Source organism: Mus caroli, chromosome 6, assembly GCF_900094665.2.
Source record: "Mus caroli chromosome 6, CAROLI_EIJ_v1.1, whole genome shotgun sequence".
Lineage (NCBI taxonomy): Eukaryota > Metazoa > Chordata > Mammalia > Rodentia > Muridae > Mus > Mus caroli.
In genome coordinates this window covers 60,610,040-60,627,689 of record NC_034575.1, presented here as the reverse complement: position 1 = coordinate 60,627,689, position 17,650 = coordinate 60,610,040, and the positions used below count along the sequence as shown (strand labels likewise).

The window sequence follows — 17,650 nt, the reverse complement described above, 5'->3', positions numbered from 1 at the left end:
GACATCAATGAGAGGAAAGGCCTTTGGTCTTGTGAAGGCTTGGTGCCCCAGTGTAGGGATATGCGAGGATAGGGAAGCAGGAGTGGGCGAGTTAGTGAGCAGGGGGAAGGAAGATAGGATGGGGGGTTTTCAGAGGGGAAACAGGAAAAGGGGATAACATTTGAAATATAAATAAAGAAAATATCTAATAAAAACTATGAAATGCAAAAAAATGAAAGAAAAATAAAAGAAAATGTGATATAGAGGCATAATCCAAATTAAACCCTTTTACCCCCAAGTTGCTTTTGTTATGGTGTTTCACTACAGCAATAATAACCGTAACTAATATGCATATTTTTATTTAAAGACAAGGTCTTACTTTGTAGCTCTGTTTGGCATAAAACTCTCCATGTAGACCAGACTATCTTGAAGATAGAGATCCTCCTGCTTCTGCCTCCTGAGTGTTGGGATCAAAGGCATATACCACCATGCTCCATATGCCTATGTTGAAATAATGAGCTATCATAATTTTTTTTATCTTACTCTATTTTCTATTATGAATATAAGTTTTGGTAATTTTCTCAATAATTTTTGCATGCTGGACATTACTTTTTGGATTTGGTCTTACAATGTTGTGGTTGTGGTTGAGCCTGCTGTACCTCTATAAGTAGTCTAGTACATCAGGTAATCAGGTTAGACTTGGGATAATTTCTTTAGACTGTCTTATCTGAGCTGAATAGGAATTTGTGTTCATGTCTCCCTGAGAAGGATCACACATTGTCCTAGTGTGTAAGGGTGATTAGTTGAAGGGTTGTAGCTGAAATTAATCAGGAGATTTACTGGAGATAAACTCAACTGTCCAGGGCTTCAAGGAGAGAGATACTTAAATAAGCAAATGTCTTTGTTTCTTGAGCACAGTTGCAGTTCATTTTGAAGCATCAAAATGTTCCTCTTATAATTTCCATGCATTATTCAAACATAGATATGTCTGCATACATAATCAAATGGTCTGCATTGGATAAAAATCCAGACTCCTTTGACAAACTAGCGTGAAGCCATCTCTACAGTGTTCAGCTCATTTTCTCTAATTGGAGATAAATTTGCATATAATCACAGTTGCACTGAGAAACAGATCTATTTTAAACATTTAATATTTTATTTTGAAAGCTTTTTAACAGAGCTTTAAAATATCTACAGATTTTAATGTGTCATTATTATGCATAAATATTCAAGATATGTCTGAAATCATATTATATGGTAAGCAACTTTCTGTTGAGTTATGTATGTATGTATTTCATGCAATAATCTCCTATCTATATGTTCTTGATGAGCTAAATTCCCTTTTCAAAATGTTTTTTTTTTGTGATTTGTTGTTAACCTTGTGGTTGATATTATGATATTTTAAGCATGCAAAGAGTTAAAGGCTTTGAAAATAAAATATGTATACTTAAAACAGCCTTTGGCTAGGCTAGATGAAACAACTACAGATGTTTCTGATATACTGCAGTTACTATGTAATAGCTATTTGAAGCAGAATTTGGACTTTCTAAAGACATCACAAGAAACATCTACTTTTTGAGATTGTCTTGAATTATGGGATTATTCAGCAGCATAAATGTGTGCACAGAATAAAGGCACACAGAGTTCTGGCTCCTGTACCACACCAATTTGCTGATTGTGTATATAGTCATTTGACAGTTCTTAATGTGGGCAATGTGCCTTCTGATCCTACTTCCTAGAGGGCTGCATTTAGATAAATGGGCACTCAACCAATGTTTGACAATGCATGAATATGGAAATTGATGTGAATATGTTTTAAATATCTAAGCATAAATGTTAATTGGGCATTTCTTCTCTGTCAAATTTGATGAATCATTAAGATCTGGAAACTTATTTTAGGTACTCTGGGAAAAAGATGTAGAAGTGTCAGGAAGCAATACATTTATGCAATTTACTCTCTTATGTGATGTCCACCATTGTGGAAGGAGAAGAAACCATTGGTTTGAGTCAAAGAACATGTCTCCGTAAAGTGTTACTAATTAACTAACAACCTATAGACAATATTAGAGTGTGTCGATGGAGTCTGGACGTTCAGAATGCAAATTAAAGAGGTATGCAGGATGAATGACGGCCTTTTACTCATATAAACTCTTGTAAAAGTCCTCCATGCTTATGTTGGCAATGCAGTGGTGACAAGGCAGTCCCTTTTGCCCCACCAAGAGGTTGTTACATTTGTTTTCAGAATTTTTAAGTAGTTCAGTCTTACTGAAAGCATTACACATTGTGAACATTCTGTGATCTGTGTTGTTCTGTGTAGAGTGAGGGTATATACATTGTTTGGACTGTGTTGCTTTGTCAACAGTGTGCGCATTCTCAGAGAGTAAGGACAGCTGCAAATTAAAAAATGTGGCTGCACAAAAAATACAACAAGTAGTCCTACTTAACCATTGTTGGGTCAGTTTTTAGAAATGACATTGTAAGAGCATCAATTTCAGCAAGCATAGAGCAAACTCATCAAACAAACAACGTGAATGGGTAAGCAGCTTTTTGGCAGGAAAAGAACACCTAAGATTTTCAGATTTTTTTAAAACTTGTTCTAAAATGTTGGAGCCAATTTTTGAAGTGATTTTCAGGGTATATATTACCCTACACTGCCCCTGCAGATTTAACACTTCCTCCCTCTCCCCTAGTTTCATGGCTCTTCATGAACCTTATGTACTCCTTCAAAGAAAGAAAAACAATTTCTCCTCTTATGGAAATCTGCCTGAGGCTAGAATATTCACAGCACAGCTTGGTGCACCTAATATTGAGCTGGGACAGAATCAAGAATGTTTCATAATTTCACCATTAAAATATTCCCATCTCACAAATCTCCTGATCAAGTGAAACTGCATATTTTCTTGCCTTTCAGAAGCAAATTAAATAGGCAGATAATGTATCAAAGTTGTAACCGTGTTTTCTGTGAACCAAGGTTGACTAATCTCCTCTGTAAATGACTATATAAATGTTATAAAATAGCCAAGCTGGGAAAAGCATTCACAAAATATAAACTTCTCTTTCAAGGACATTTATCTGGTCTCTGACTTTGGTTTACATGGAACAGCAGCTGGTTTAGCATGAAGATGCTCTTAATATGGAATGAGACGTGTGGTGGTGTCTCATTAGAGTACTAATGCTGAAGGATCCCTGAAGCATTAAGGAAGTTAATGAGTGCCCTCTGAGCTCAGCCTGCTGGGCTTATGACTAGCTAACAGAGAGCTCAATGGTCTCTAAAACAGATAAAGTCAACAGTGTCAAATATGCATAGAGAGATTGCAAGAATTCAGCAAGCAGTGCAATTCCATTTCCTTGCTCAGAGTCTCTGCAAATTTAGTGATGTTAGGCTGTAAGGTTAGTTTGTTTTGAATATTAAGTTAGTTTGTTTTTAGAATGTATTTTGTTTTATAACAGGCATCTAAAGCAACTCCATGATATAGATTGATGTATTCTGTATAGTTATATTATATAGGAAATCATTTCCAAAAGTACTTTATAACCAGTCATATTTATGATTCTAAACTTTAAATCATTATAACTTCTAGAAAAGGAGACTTTTTCACCTAAGGGCGTTATTGCAATAGTATGGATTGCTGATTCCATCTGATGCCTGGAATTGCTGTGTTAGAGCAACAGACGCTCAATGCAAAGAATATCTCACAAGACTTCAAAGAACACTTTGTAGCATTGGATGGTAGTACATCAAATAAGTCTGTAAATACAATAAGCAATATAATTGACCAGAAAACTTAATTTATAAATCAAAGCACATCAAGTTATTTCCAATATTCTGAAAGGTCTTTTCAGATGTATGGTTTCCCTAAATTGAATTGCTTCGAATGTTAATGCAAAAGATTGTATTTGATGGTAGCCAATATTGAGAAGGTGAAAGTCATATATTTCCTATTGCACTATATTTATCAAGTAAGCAGCTGAGAATGATAGTGAATTTTGGGAGATACTCTAGGGAGAAACTTTTTATTTTATTCTACACAGAACTTCAGTAAGTTTCCGGAGAATATAGAGTACATAGTGGTAGGTGTAAAAAGAGGACCAGGAAGGATTATATATGAATGAAATTAGATTATCATAGAACGTATTCACATATTCTTAGCATGCTACATTTACTATGGGGCCATTCTTGGGTATATGGGTGGTAGCAGACATTACTTTGTGTCCTGTGATACTTATCTCCTTGGCTGTCTATTTGACATACTTGAGAAGAAGGTAACTCAACTGATAACTGCCTCCATCAGGGCATGTGAACACGTAGGAGCATTTTGCTGATTGCTAATTGATTACAAGAGTTCAGGCAACTATGGGAAAGGCTGTCCCTGGTCAGTGGGTTCTAGATTGTATACAAAAGTTTGCTAAAGGTTGTTTTGATTTTCATTTCCCTGATGACTAAGAATGTTGAACATTTCTTTAAGTGCTTCTCAGCCATTCAAGATTCCTCTGTTGAGAATTCTCTGTTTAGTTCTGTACCCCCTTTTTAAATTTGGTCTAGTTTTATTGTTTTTCTGAGTCTAACTTCTTGAGTTCTTTATGTATTTTGTTTGAATATTAGCCCTCTGTCCCATGTAGGTTAGTGAAGACTTTTCCCAATCTGTAGGCTGCTGTTTTGTACTATTGACAGTGCCCTTTGCTTTAAGAAGCTTTTCAGTTTCAAGAGAGCCCCATTTATCAATTGTTGATCTTTGAGTCTGAGCCACTGGTGCTCTGTTCAGAAAATTTTCTCCTCTGGTAATGTGTTCAAAGCTATTTGACACATTTTTTTTCTATTATATTCAGTGTATTCAGTTTTAGGTTGAGGTTCCTGATCCACTTAGACTTGAGGTTTGTGCAGGGAGATAAATATGGATCAATTGGCATTCTTTTACATGCAGAACACCAATTAGACCAGCATCATTTGCTGAAGATGCTTTCTTGTTTCCACTGTATGATTTCGACTTCTTTGTAGAAAAATCACGTGTCTATATGTGTGTGGGTTTATTTCTGGGTGGTTGATTCTATTCCACTGATCAAAAATGCAAGTGTCAGAACACGCTGGTGAGAATGTGGAGAAAGGGGGACACTCTTGCACTTCTGATGGGATTGTAAACTTGTACAGCCACTCTGGAAATCAATCTGGTGGTTCCTCAGAAAATTGGAAATAGTTTTATCCGAAGATCCAGCTATTATCACTCCTGACATATACCCAAAAGATGGCCCACCATACCACAAGGACACATGCACCATTATGTTAATAGGAGCCTTAATCATAATAGCCAGAAACTGGAAGCAACCCAGATATTCCTCAACTGAAGAATGGATATAGAAAATGTAGTTCATTTACACTATGGAATATTATCCAGCTATTAAAACAAGCACATCATGAATTTTGCAGGCAAATGGATGTAACTGGAAAATATTATCTAGTGAGGTAACTCAGACACAAAAGGACAGACATGGTTTATACTCACTGATACATGAATAATAGCCAAAAAGTACAAAATACCCATGATACAACCCTCAGACCCAAAGAAATTAAATAAGAAAGAAGGCCCAAGTAAGGATGCTTGAATTCCACTTAGAAGGGGGAACAAAATAGTCATGGGAGACAGAGGGAAGAAGGAACTGGGTGGGAGAGGTGAGAGAGAGGGAAATAGAGGGGCAGGATTAGGTATGGAGAGAGACAGGAGAGAGGGCCTGAGGGCCAGGAGAATGAGTGAAAATATGCAGCTGCCGGGGCCAGGTTTGGGGAGAATCTCTGAGAAGCCCCAGAGATATTGTATGGAGAAGGCTCCCAGGACTCAATGTGGATAACCTGTGCTTAAATGCCAAGATCCCTGTGGAGATATGGAACCTAAAGAGAACACCTGCAGTAGTCAGACAGGACCCCCAGTGGAGGGACTAACCAATTACAAAATTTTAACTCAAAATTGCTCCTTTAAAAAAGAATTTCAGGGACAGAAGTAGAGCAGAGAATGAAGGAAAGGTCGTCTAGTGACCAGTCCAACTTGGGATCATCTGTTGGTTAGGAACCAATTTCTGACACTATTACTGATGCCATGTTGTGCTTGCAGACAGGAGCATAGCATGGGTGCCCTCTGAGAGGTGCTACAAACAGCTGACTAGGACAGATGCAGATACTTACAGACAAGCATTAGACAGAGGTCAGGGCCTCCTCTGAAGAGTTAGGGGAAAGACTGAAGGAAATGAAGGGATTGGCAATCCAACTGGAAGACCAACAGGGTCAACCAACCTGGAACCATGGGAGCTCTCAGAGTGAGCCACCAGCAAAAGAGCATACGTAGGTGTCCAGCACATATGTAACTGGCCTCAGTGGGAGAGGATGCATCTAATCCAGTAGAGACTTGATCATCACCCACTTTAGGGGAGAAGATAAAGATGATATATCCTCTCAGAAGCAGAGGACATACGTGTGTGTGTGTGTGTGTGTGTGTGTGTGTGTGTGTGTGTGCGTGTGAAGAACTCTGTGAGGGAGAACCTGGAGGGGGCAGCATTTGGGATGTAAATAAAATAATTAAAAAGAAAAGTTTGTTAAGGAGGAGAAGAAGGAAGCAAGTCCTCAATGGTCTATCTGGTTCAGTTCTTGCTTCTGCTTCCAATGATGATGAACTGTAGCCAGCAAGTAAGCCTAAATGGGGGAAAGTTTCCTCATGTTACATGCTACGGAGTTCAGTTTTATGCTGAATGTGAGGAGCAAATTTTGAAAAAGTTTAATCACCAGGAAACTCTAGGAGAAATAGTGAGAGTCATGATGTGTTAGGAGACCATTGGCCTCCTGTATACAGAGGATGACCAGGACCTGAACTGGGTAACACATAAGGAGAGACCAAATGGAGTGGACATGGTTGATAAAGGTGAAAGAAGTGGATGACTTGGTGGGATGACTCTAGTGAAGATGTATGAATTAAAATGGCAGTGGTATCTTAGGATGCAGAAAGGAGAGAGGGTCATTTTACCCAGAGGAAGACTGCTAAGTGAACATTAAACAGATATATATATATATATATATATATATATATATATATATATCAGGATGACACTCTGATATCCATGTCATCATTAAAGAAAGCACTTCACCTTTCTCTTCTTCTTACTCTTTTTAAGTATTTAAATAAACTATTACACACACACACACACATAATTGGTAGAATCTAGTTACTGAATGAGTACAAGTTTATAATTATTGTCGTTAACTAAAGCATATTGATATATTGATTCCTGAATGAGTACTGGGTGGTTACCTTATTTTTTTTCTTGAGTTATCTACAAAAATGCAGAATGATAAAATAAATCATTTGAGAAAAATAATCTTGCTTATAAATACCGAGATTAACTCTTGCCCAAATTCCTAACATTAGTATTTGTGCCATGATAAAGAGCTCTAGGAAGCCTTAGTCAACATTAGTGCTCCCACAATTGGCTACATCTGTGACATGTACCATAACACTCTCTCTGTGATATTCGCACTGGTAATCAAACAGGCTTTTTGAAAGCTGGATTTCTTGTATTCCTAAATACCTGAATGCTCTCAGATTATTTTTATTTACCTCAGTTTATTGCACTTAATACTCTATTACTATCTTAAGTGGCTTAGATAGAAAGTGAGTCTGTAGGGTCTAAGTCAACATAGACTGTACCTAAGCATTCAGGACAGGTAAGAAAGTGCTGTACCATTTAGATAGGTAAGAAAGCACAGTGTCATTCTTTTAGATTCTCTTTAAAATGAAAGTGCAGTAAAGAGTAAAGTTTACTGCAGGAAATGCCTTTCAGACGTGCAAAATTCATGTTCATTTCTTTAAGCAGAGCTGGGAACTTAATCCAGAGCCTTGAAGCACTCTCCTAGTAGTGCTGTATGTTCAGTCTTCTTGTGAGCTTTCATTTATTGATAGGGTCTCATGTTGTTGCCGACCCAGACTGATCTTCAGTCTGCTTTGTTACTTACATGGTACTACTGTAGATCATCCCAGGAGAAATGCAAGTTTTGAAGCAATGGAGTGAGGATCAATCAATGGGTGAAGCCTTTTAACCTGACAAAACTCTGCTTAGAGGACTTTTTTCTCCCCCGTGGAAATGGCAGGAAATAGGAATTGTGATTCAAACACATCCCTTCAACAGAAACATACTGACTACCCTAGAGGATGTTCTTCAGGCCCAAATTTTTTAGTGGCAAAGCTATGGCTTTGAGCTGAGTGCCTCAAATTACATGTAGACAAATTGCTTTCTTATTACTCATTGAGAGTAGACCTTCCTGAAATTATACCCAACACAATAATTTGTCTAATCTACATGATAATATTCTTTAGCCATAAAGAATTTCTGGAAACATTTATTTTGGGAACATTAATCATGCTGGGATTTACATATCATGTGTAGTTTGCCAAAAACCAAGCAAAATTTCTCCTGATCCTCATAGATGCTTCAAAATATCATATAGAATATGCAAAGTTATATAAACTTCTTGTGATATCTTACATAAAATGTTGCATGCAAAGGTAACATCAGTGATATGATTCTATTTTATATAAAGATTATGTCCACTGGGAACCAATAACTTGAAAGGCAAGGCTAAGCCTGGTGTGACTTCACAGACCTTTAATCCCATCACTTAAGAGACTGAGGCAGGGGAGCTCTGTGAGTTTGAGCCCAATCTGATTGACATAGTGAGACTCCCTATCAAGACCAAACAAACAAACAAACAAAACCCAACATTTTCTGTCCTTTTCTGGCCTGCTTCTGATGAGAAAATAAAATTGACGTGAGCATATTAATAGTAGAAAGGTACATGAATTTATTTAATTTTTTAATATGAGTTTTCACAGGCTGCCAGGTCCCAAAGATCTATACGCCTCTTTGTAGAAAGACACAATATTATGGGATGGGAGTGTGATGAGACAAGGGTCCTGGTCTGAAGACAGTGAATTGTGGAGTAGGGATTGCATACAAAGGAAACTTACAAGAAATGATGAGGAAGACAAGAGCCTCTCCCTCGACAGTTTCTCCTGTGCTTCTCATTCTTTGAGGCATCTTTTGAGAGGACCAGTTTCATCCCCTTCCTTAACAAATTTCTTTTCAGCACTTTGAGGGATGCAGATTGTGTTTCTTCTTATGCTTCACCTTGTTTATTACCTGAGTTGTAAGTTGGAAACTATTATGGGGAAATTATTAAGGCTGCCAAGCTGAAGCAAAATTCTCTCCTTTTCTGTTTAGTTTTTCCTCATGGAAAAGTCATATTATCAGTGAAATTATTTTGATTATTGCTACAGAAGATAACAAAGCTACATATCCTCCTTTTTATATTCCCTCTCCACAATAGGATACATAGTCTGAGGACTTCATAAGAAGGGCACTGCTCATCATCCTCCTGCTTGATTACTGGGATCTCAAGTTCCTTGCTCATTGCTGGCACTGGGCACATATTTTTGAATGAATGGATTTGTATGGCTTGTCAAATTTTAGGGAATAGTTAGAATTCTTTGGGGTTTCTTGCTCTCTGTGCTTCTGTGGAGAATTATATGATTCCTGACTTACAGTTTAGTGTCTTCACCAAAATAAGCACATGGAGGGCTCTGTGGGCAATAGCTTCCATTGTGGTCTAGCAGTACTTGCACGATCCAGTGTTTTGGGAGGAATGCTGTGGTCACTGCTCTCACCTAGCTGACTCTGTCAAAGTTTCCAATCAGAGTGTATCTTCGTGGTTTCTGGGTTCCAGGGGCCAGCTTTTCTTTTTCAGTGACCTGTGGTCTTTCATAATAATTCAAGCTTTTGGTAAATTTATCCCAGCCCTGTTTTCTTAAGAGGTCAAATATTTCTATGCACCTGAATTCATATCACATCTTATGATCATGTTCTATTTCAAATTTTCAGGAAAATCGAGACATCAGTGTGTCCAGATACAACTAGAAAGTCGTCTTTGAGTGACATCAAGTGTGAAGTAAGCTGGTACAGAGGACTGGTGAAGATAGCAGGTTCAGCTAAACATGGCTGTTTACAAATAAACAAGACACTTTACCCAGTGGTGTGCAATTTCACTTAGCTTAGAAGGATTAGTTTTATTTCATCACAAGTGAATGTGCTTAGTGGATCGGTCAGTGACAGGGTTTTGTCACTGCATGTTCCCAGGAGATTTACTTTGATATTACTTAGGAACTGTTTTGATCATTTGAAGCCGTGTTGGGTTATAGCTCACCCTTGCTGAAAATGACGATTATCTAACTGCTAGAAAAGTTTTTTCAAAAATAAAGGATTGCTACATAGCTATCTAAAAAGTATACTCATGTAGGTTACAGTGGTGTATTGTTTTATATAATAACCATGTTACAACTATGTAGAAAGGTAAACTTAAATTTGGCTTAGTCAAAATCCTACAGATAAAAACTGGAACTATTAGCAACTGAAGAATATCCATTCAGATAACTCTCTAAACACATCAATAAATCAATATTAGAGTTGACTTGTGCTTTATACAAATCCTCATTGTCTTTCCAATATACTATCACACCTCAAGGCACAAAATGGAAGTATATTAACCAAATACATAATAACTGGGGAAGCCCTGAGGGCCTGAATGACACTCTGCACATATAGGAAGACAGTTTTGGATCTCTTATGCTTCTGCACACGTTGAGAGTAGCAGCCTGGGCAGCCTCTTGTTCTGTAGTGTTCTTCATGTGGGCATAGCATGAAGAGGCAGACAGTGTGTTTCTTTCTGCATCAGGTTGAGGAGTTTGCTGACTAAAAGATTTGAGAAACAAGACTTGGTAGATGGCAACATGTGAAAAGTGCTGGCTGTATAAGCATGAGGACCTGAACTCAGATCTCCAGAACACATGTACAAGCTGGGCCCAGTGAGGCCTGTTTCTTACCCCAGTGCTGCAGAGGGGTTCAGAGACAGGTGAATCCCAGTGGCTTGCTGATAACTAGTGTAGGTGGGATTGTGAGCTCCAAGTTAATGAGAGGCCCTGTTTCAAACTTAAGGCAGATTAATAAAGAAATAGACCTAATGTTGACCTGTGTGCTTCCCACACATCCATGAGGGTAAGTTTACCAGTATATTCACACAGCAACTACACACACACACACACACACACACACACACACACACACAAACACAGCAACCACACATACATATTCACACACAAACACAAGAGACAGAGACAGAGATAGAGAGACAGAAAGGGAGAAAGACTGAGGCAGAGTAAGAGAGAGAGATGAGAGACAGAGAGACACAGAGAGAGAGAGACAGAGAGAGACAGAGAGAGAGACAGAGACAGAGAGTGCTACATAGCCCTCTAGAGGAAAATTTGTACAATTATAAAAAATTAGGTTTTCCTAAGCTTGGGGAGCCCTATTTTTAACATAAACTCATTGCCTTCCCAGCATATACTTGACCAATGTGTCCTGGGACTCAGAGGGCTAGAGAAACTGACATGAAGACAAAGTTCTTATTTCCTGCTGTGTTCTAAACAACAGAAACCATTGTCTCTGACCCAGGAGGCTTATGTCTTTTATCAGCATCCAGAAAACTTCGGCTAGCTTAACTTAACTTATAGATAGTGTAAATCTCATAACTTACAGATTCTTGACAAAAATGTCTTCTAAAATAGAAAACTTGGAATAGTCTTAAAAATTAGAATGCTAGAGTGCTAAAAGTTATGGTTCATTAAGTCAATAAATATGTGTCTGTCAAAAAATGTTACAAATTTATATACTAAAATAGAAAGAGCAAAATATATATTCTAAAGTAAAATGTGTCCTATAAACTTTATTATGTATTATGTGTTTTTATTTGGGGAGAAATGCATGTTACACTAAAAACCTCTCACTGCTTCCACACCATCTTTTTCACGTTGCTTATTTCTTGAGGATATATTCTTAGTGGCAGGTGGGGCATGGAATGTGAACTATTATGTTACACTTCTAGAGTGCTTAACTAACATCTGTGACCAATAGAAAAAACCCTTTCATAATCTGTTAACTCAGCAGATTACTCGCTTCAACCAACCCAAAAAGATAACACTGTTATCAGATGGAATCTGAATTTCAGGCCAACCCCTGAGGTACAGGCAGAGGACAGGCAGTTAGAGTTGTTGTTTAAAAATGAGATGCACAAACATATAATGGCATAAAAAAGCTTTTGGAATATCATGGGTTAGAGTTAAGAGAATTGTTGTGTTAAGGAAAAGTCTAGGTGCATATGCTTGGAAGTGTCCTGCCTTTTTTAATGGCTTATGAAACCTTTAAAATTTTTGAGGATTTTTTCCATGTTTAATTTCAAAATTTATCCTGAATATTGTTACTTCTGAGTCTTTTTGAATCTTGTGTTTTTCTTAGGAAACAGTTGAATGCAAGAGTGGTGGGGTGCATGCAGTAAAAGAACTCCTGGTGTGCGTGCTCCATCATTAAGGGGAAATGTTTTTATTGGGAATAAGAAGGAGTAAATATCCAGAGGTATCCAGATGTGTCCAAAGCAGGATAAAAAAAAACAGACTGGACATGCCAGGGCTATGTACAAGAGAGGTGAGAGGGTGGAGAGGGTGTGAGATGGTACAGTGGGAGACAACAGTGGGGAAAGCAAGAGATCGAGAATAGCAGAAGGACGGGATACACACACACACACACACACACACACACACACACACACACACACACATATATATATGTATATATATATTTATGAGAGAGAGATACATATATATATATATATGAGAGAGAGAGAATAGAACACAGCAGGAGAGCCAGAAGACAGCAAGAGGACATCAAAAGAGAGGAATGAGAACAGCAAGCATAGGAGTGGCTCGGATCTAAGGTGAAAGGGCCAGGGTACTAGCATGGACTTTGATTCATGTATTTATTTTATGTATATGAATGTTCTATCTGCTTGTACATCTACACACTAGAAGATGGCATCAGAGCATATTACAGATGGTTGTGAGCCACCATGTGGTTGCTGGGAATGGAACTCAGGACCTCTTGAAGAGCAGATTAGCCTCTTAACTGCTGAGCCATCTCTTCAGCCCCTAGCATGGACTTTGAAATCTTTATCAGGAACTTGTGATACTGAGGGAACATGGAGGCAAAACATGGGCTTTGATCTGCTCATAGTGCTACAGGTAGTTATGTGACCCTTGGCAATATGTAAGGGAATTGACTTCTGGTAGACAGGTACTGGTTTCATGAGTTACTGACATCTGCTGGCTTTGTAATCTGACAGAAATCCTTCTACAGTCCAGCTTGAACTCATTTCTTTATCTATGGATAACCTGAGACCTAACAACAATAAACCCTCGTTCTGTATGATCAGGTCTGTCCTCAGCCTATGAATGTTTTTGTCTCTTCTGTTGTCAGTTTTTTCTTCCTCAACACACCATCATGGATTTGAAGAAACAAGGGAATGCACAGGTTTATCTTGGAACTTCACTGTAGTGATTGGTAACTCATTGAAGTATCTTCTCGCTACGGTATCTCTACATACTAAGTTGTGAAAGCAAAGCTAACTATGTCTCACACAGAACTTCTGAACAGGTGGTGTGAGGATGTAGCAATGCTCCAACTAAAGGTCTCTCTTTGTGTTTCAATTTTGTTTCAATTAACTAGGCTCAGAATTTCATGCTAAAGATAATTATGAGTGCAATTGTTAGCTACATCCCTGGATACAACATACAGAGATGTCATTCACTGAGAAATTTGCAGTGTACTTACCAGCACTGGAAAGTTTTCAGAAGGTAGAGTAACTGCGACTTGAGAAGTAGTTAAGCTATAGACATCTGATATTAGCTTTTTTTTGCCAAACATATTTCAATAAAAATAATTCCTTTCTGTTATTTTTGCAAAGTGCTATCAGATCTGGATGAAAAAATTGTGTGAATGATAACTCCAGGTGAAGCCCAATGTTGTATTAGTATAAGCCAGAGTGAGACAGGCAAAACTGCTCAGTATCTAGAATAAATCTAAGGGTGTTATGCTTAGGTATGGGGGTACAGGTGGGGAGTGGGATAATTTAATGCAACCAGGCAGGTTGCTAATCACACTCTGCAGGGAATGCATTCTCTTTATCTTGAGGAAGGGTTCTTTGGGTTTAATCAGGGTAGGGCAAACAATTGCATTTCTCTCCCGTTTGGACTAAGAGTGTATCTCCTACTAGACCCATCACATTGCTGTGCAGGCAGATGTAATAATGCTCTTTCTTGTTTCAAAGCTTGCTTCAGGTGGTGGAATTGAGTTTAGAAATTAGTTACAATTTATTAGATTTACCAGTTGAGATGTCAATGGTTTGTGCAGTTGTAATAACGTGAAGGTGATGAGAGCTGGTGGTTGAACACATAGCTTGAAACAGAAGCAACTACAGTGAACTGATACATAGATTTAAGGTTGAACATGGACATGGGTTGAGGATAATTACCCAGTGAGAATGAGGGCAAATGTTGACACTATTGAGCAAACAGTAAACTGGGGGACAAAACATAGCTGATTGCTTTACTTGCTTGAATGTAAAATATCTTTTTGATTCTTTCTGGCATCCTTAGTGTATTAAAGAAAGTTTGCTCTGCCCTCCCCAGTCCTGTGTGCAAAGTGTGTTGTATCTTAATAAATTGTGATGTATCTTCAATCTGAGAGAAAGCCCAATGCAACAACAAAAGCCTATATTATTTGGGAGTCTCTTGAACTTTTCTGAACAACTGGAAGGCAGGTTTTCTGTTTTTGGCATTGGATTTATTTTTTGTTTGTTTGTCTGATAATTTATGTCTTGGGATCAGGGAGAAAAAACTTTTTTTTAAAAAAAATACCAGTTAGTTATTCATTTATTAAAACCTGATAATGTCCCAGAGAGTAAGGTTCCAGAGAGGAATATAGGAAGAAAATGCAATCGTATCACATCAGCCATTAAGCAAATCCTATCCACTGCCACTCATGTATCAGCCTGCTTGGACTGATACTCCTATTTGAATGAAGTCCTGCAACTCCCGAGCACTGCTGTGCAGCCGGCCGCTCCGGGAACAGGAGCATCTTCATCTTTAGGGTTTCCTGGTTAGTCTCAGTATTGTTAAGCACAATGGTACTTTTTTCCTTAATGAGTATGCATGGATTAAGGCAAAAGGACACAGACCAGCTTCTTCAGTAGCTTATTTTCTATAGTATTTAAAGATGCTGTCAGAGCTGTACAGGCTGCAGGTCGGCCAATGAAAAGACACAAATAGTCTCTGGACCAATGTCGGACAATTAACCAAGAGATTACAATGCTCCCAGTATCTTCCCGCTGTTTACTGTCAGGACCATTCTTCAGCATGATACTCAAGCAATGCTGACATTCAAATGACACCACTTATTTGCTACGTATCTTGACTGTGTAGATTATTTTCTTATTTAAAATAGTTAATAATTGGGAAATATTCTTTGTAAATTCTCCATTGCATACTTTTTTGCTTTTACAGTCATTTTCTGCAAGGTTGTTACTTTTTTTTTCTGTCATGTTCTTCATATAACTATATGGTATTTTCCCTTCAAAAGAGGAAGTATGTGTAAAAGAGCCTTCAGTTCTATCCCACAATGTGAAATATTGTCCATAGTTATAGTCAAAGAACATGTGGTGGTCTGTGTGATGAGCTGACCGGTTAATAAATGGCCTTAAGATCGGGGAAACCCAAAAATCATCATCATGAATAGAAATTGTCCAGACATTGACAAAGACATTTAAACCTAAGTAGACCACCTTGTGCAGTGGAAAGACAAAGGGGTATATATGGTAAGGCAGACTCTAAAGGAAGCAGTCCACAGGGTAAAAAGTATGACTGGCAAATGGGGTGGGGATCTTCTAAATATGATTAGGTTTATGTATGTGCTTGTAGACCAGTCTGTAGTGCAGGCCCCTATGAATCCAGTAGATCATCATGTCTGTAAAAAAGAGGAAGGATATCATGCTAACGATGAGATGAATCCAGCCTTTAAAAACTGTGGGTGTTTCATCACAGAATGAACATAGACAAAATAACAGTTGAGGGCTGCACAGAAGAAGTAGAGAATGTAAGCACCCAGGTTTGTGACAATCAGGAGACTAATAGTTTGTCGGATGATGTTGTCCTTGGGCCATGTGGCTGGATACAGATATGGAGTGAAGGAGTAGTAATTGGCAGCACTAAGAACCAGGTCCATCCCAGCCCCTGTTATGTGACCCAATAAATGGGTTGTGTCAGTCACTTGGAGGCAGGAAAAAGGTGAGGACTGAACCTACCAGTCCCAGCTGTTCCGTAAGCCACTGCTTTACAGCTTGCTGAGTACAGGAGCTGGAGAGCGAGAAAAACATTCGTTATGCATGTGGCATAACTTTATTTAAACTATATATGTATACTCACATACAATATGTATTTTTAAATTCATTTATACAATAAAGTTTCTTTATGGCCTTTTCAAGTATCCCTAATGCTATTTCCCTCTCTTTTCTCCTTCCTCTGTATTATCTGCATTTTGCTCCCACTCGCCTCTGCAGTTAAACTCTCTCTCACCTTATTTTTCTATTTCCCCATCCATAGATCTGTAAGTTACTGGAGAGCCCCTCCTCTGGGGACTAACCCTCATAGCATCCAAAGGTGCTTGGTAAGCTGACAAGGGGAAACAAAAGCAAAAACGTTTCCTATTTAGTTATCAAGCCTGCAAACCACAAGGACTGGCCAGGCAAGAGAGCCACAATGGTACAACAGTGTTGCTTCTAACTTGGAGGTAATGAGCACATGTGTCTAGCTGGACTTAAGGTCCATCAACAGCAGGGAATTTATGCCTGGCACTCTAAACCTAGCCAATTACCCATGGCTGAAGAGATCGTAAACTCTAGCAAGCTCATGTATTTTAGCCCATGGGACCTTTCCAAATAGTCTAGAAAGTGGGTTGCATTATAAAGAAAATGCTACTAGCGCAGTGTGGACAATATTGATGTTCAACAGAAACCCATCTGCAGAAGTGAGAATCACTGACACTTATGGAATGCCCACAGGTGTTTTCACACATGCAGCATAGTTTTATCCTCATCAACTCTAGGCAATACACACTCTTGTCCTCATTTCTCAGGAAATACATTTCAGTGAGGGCAAGCAATTTTCTCAGGGTCATAGCCCTAGCTCTTGCACACCACATGGCCGCCAGCAACAAAAGATTTAGATGATGGTTTACTTTATGGAAAGCATACTTCTTGTATCCCATATTGATGATGAAGGGAGTTTTATTTGTAAAAAGTCAAGTTTACACATATACACATATGTGTGTATAAATCTGATCTCAGGGATAGAGAGGAAGAATGTGAGAAAATTTTAAGGGGGAAATCTTACCTTTGGACTACATAATTCTACAGGCAGTCAGAACTATCACTGAGCTGGGCAAGGTAGCTTCTATCTATAATCTGACTATCAGGGGTTTGAAGCAGGATGACTGCATGAGTTCAAGGTCAACCTGGCTACAGATTGAGACCCTGGTTTTTTTTTTTAAGTTTTTAAAGTCTTTAATTTTGTATTTTATTATAATTATTATAAATGTTACCCAATATACTAATAGAATTTTAAAAATATCAGTGCCTTGATATTTTTATTTTATTCTTCTCTCATACATTGCATCCTGACTGTAGTTTTCCCTCCTTCCAATC

The 17,650-nt window shown here is 38.3% G+C and overlaps 1 pseudogene; it reads right to left on the bottom strand.

The window, feature by feature from the left end:
• Positions 1-15,346: 15,346 nt before the first annotated feature.
• On the bottom strand, positions 15,347-16,173 carry LOC110295634 (annotated as a pseudogene).
• Between the last annotated feature and the right edge of the window lie 1,477 nt (positions 16,174-17,650).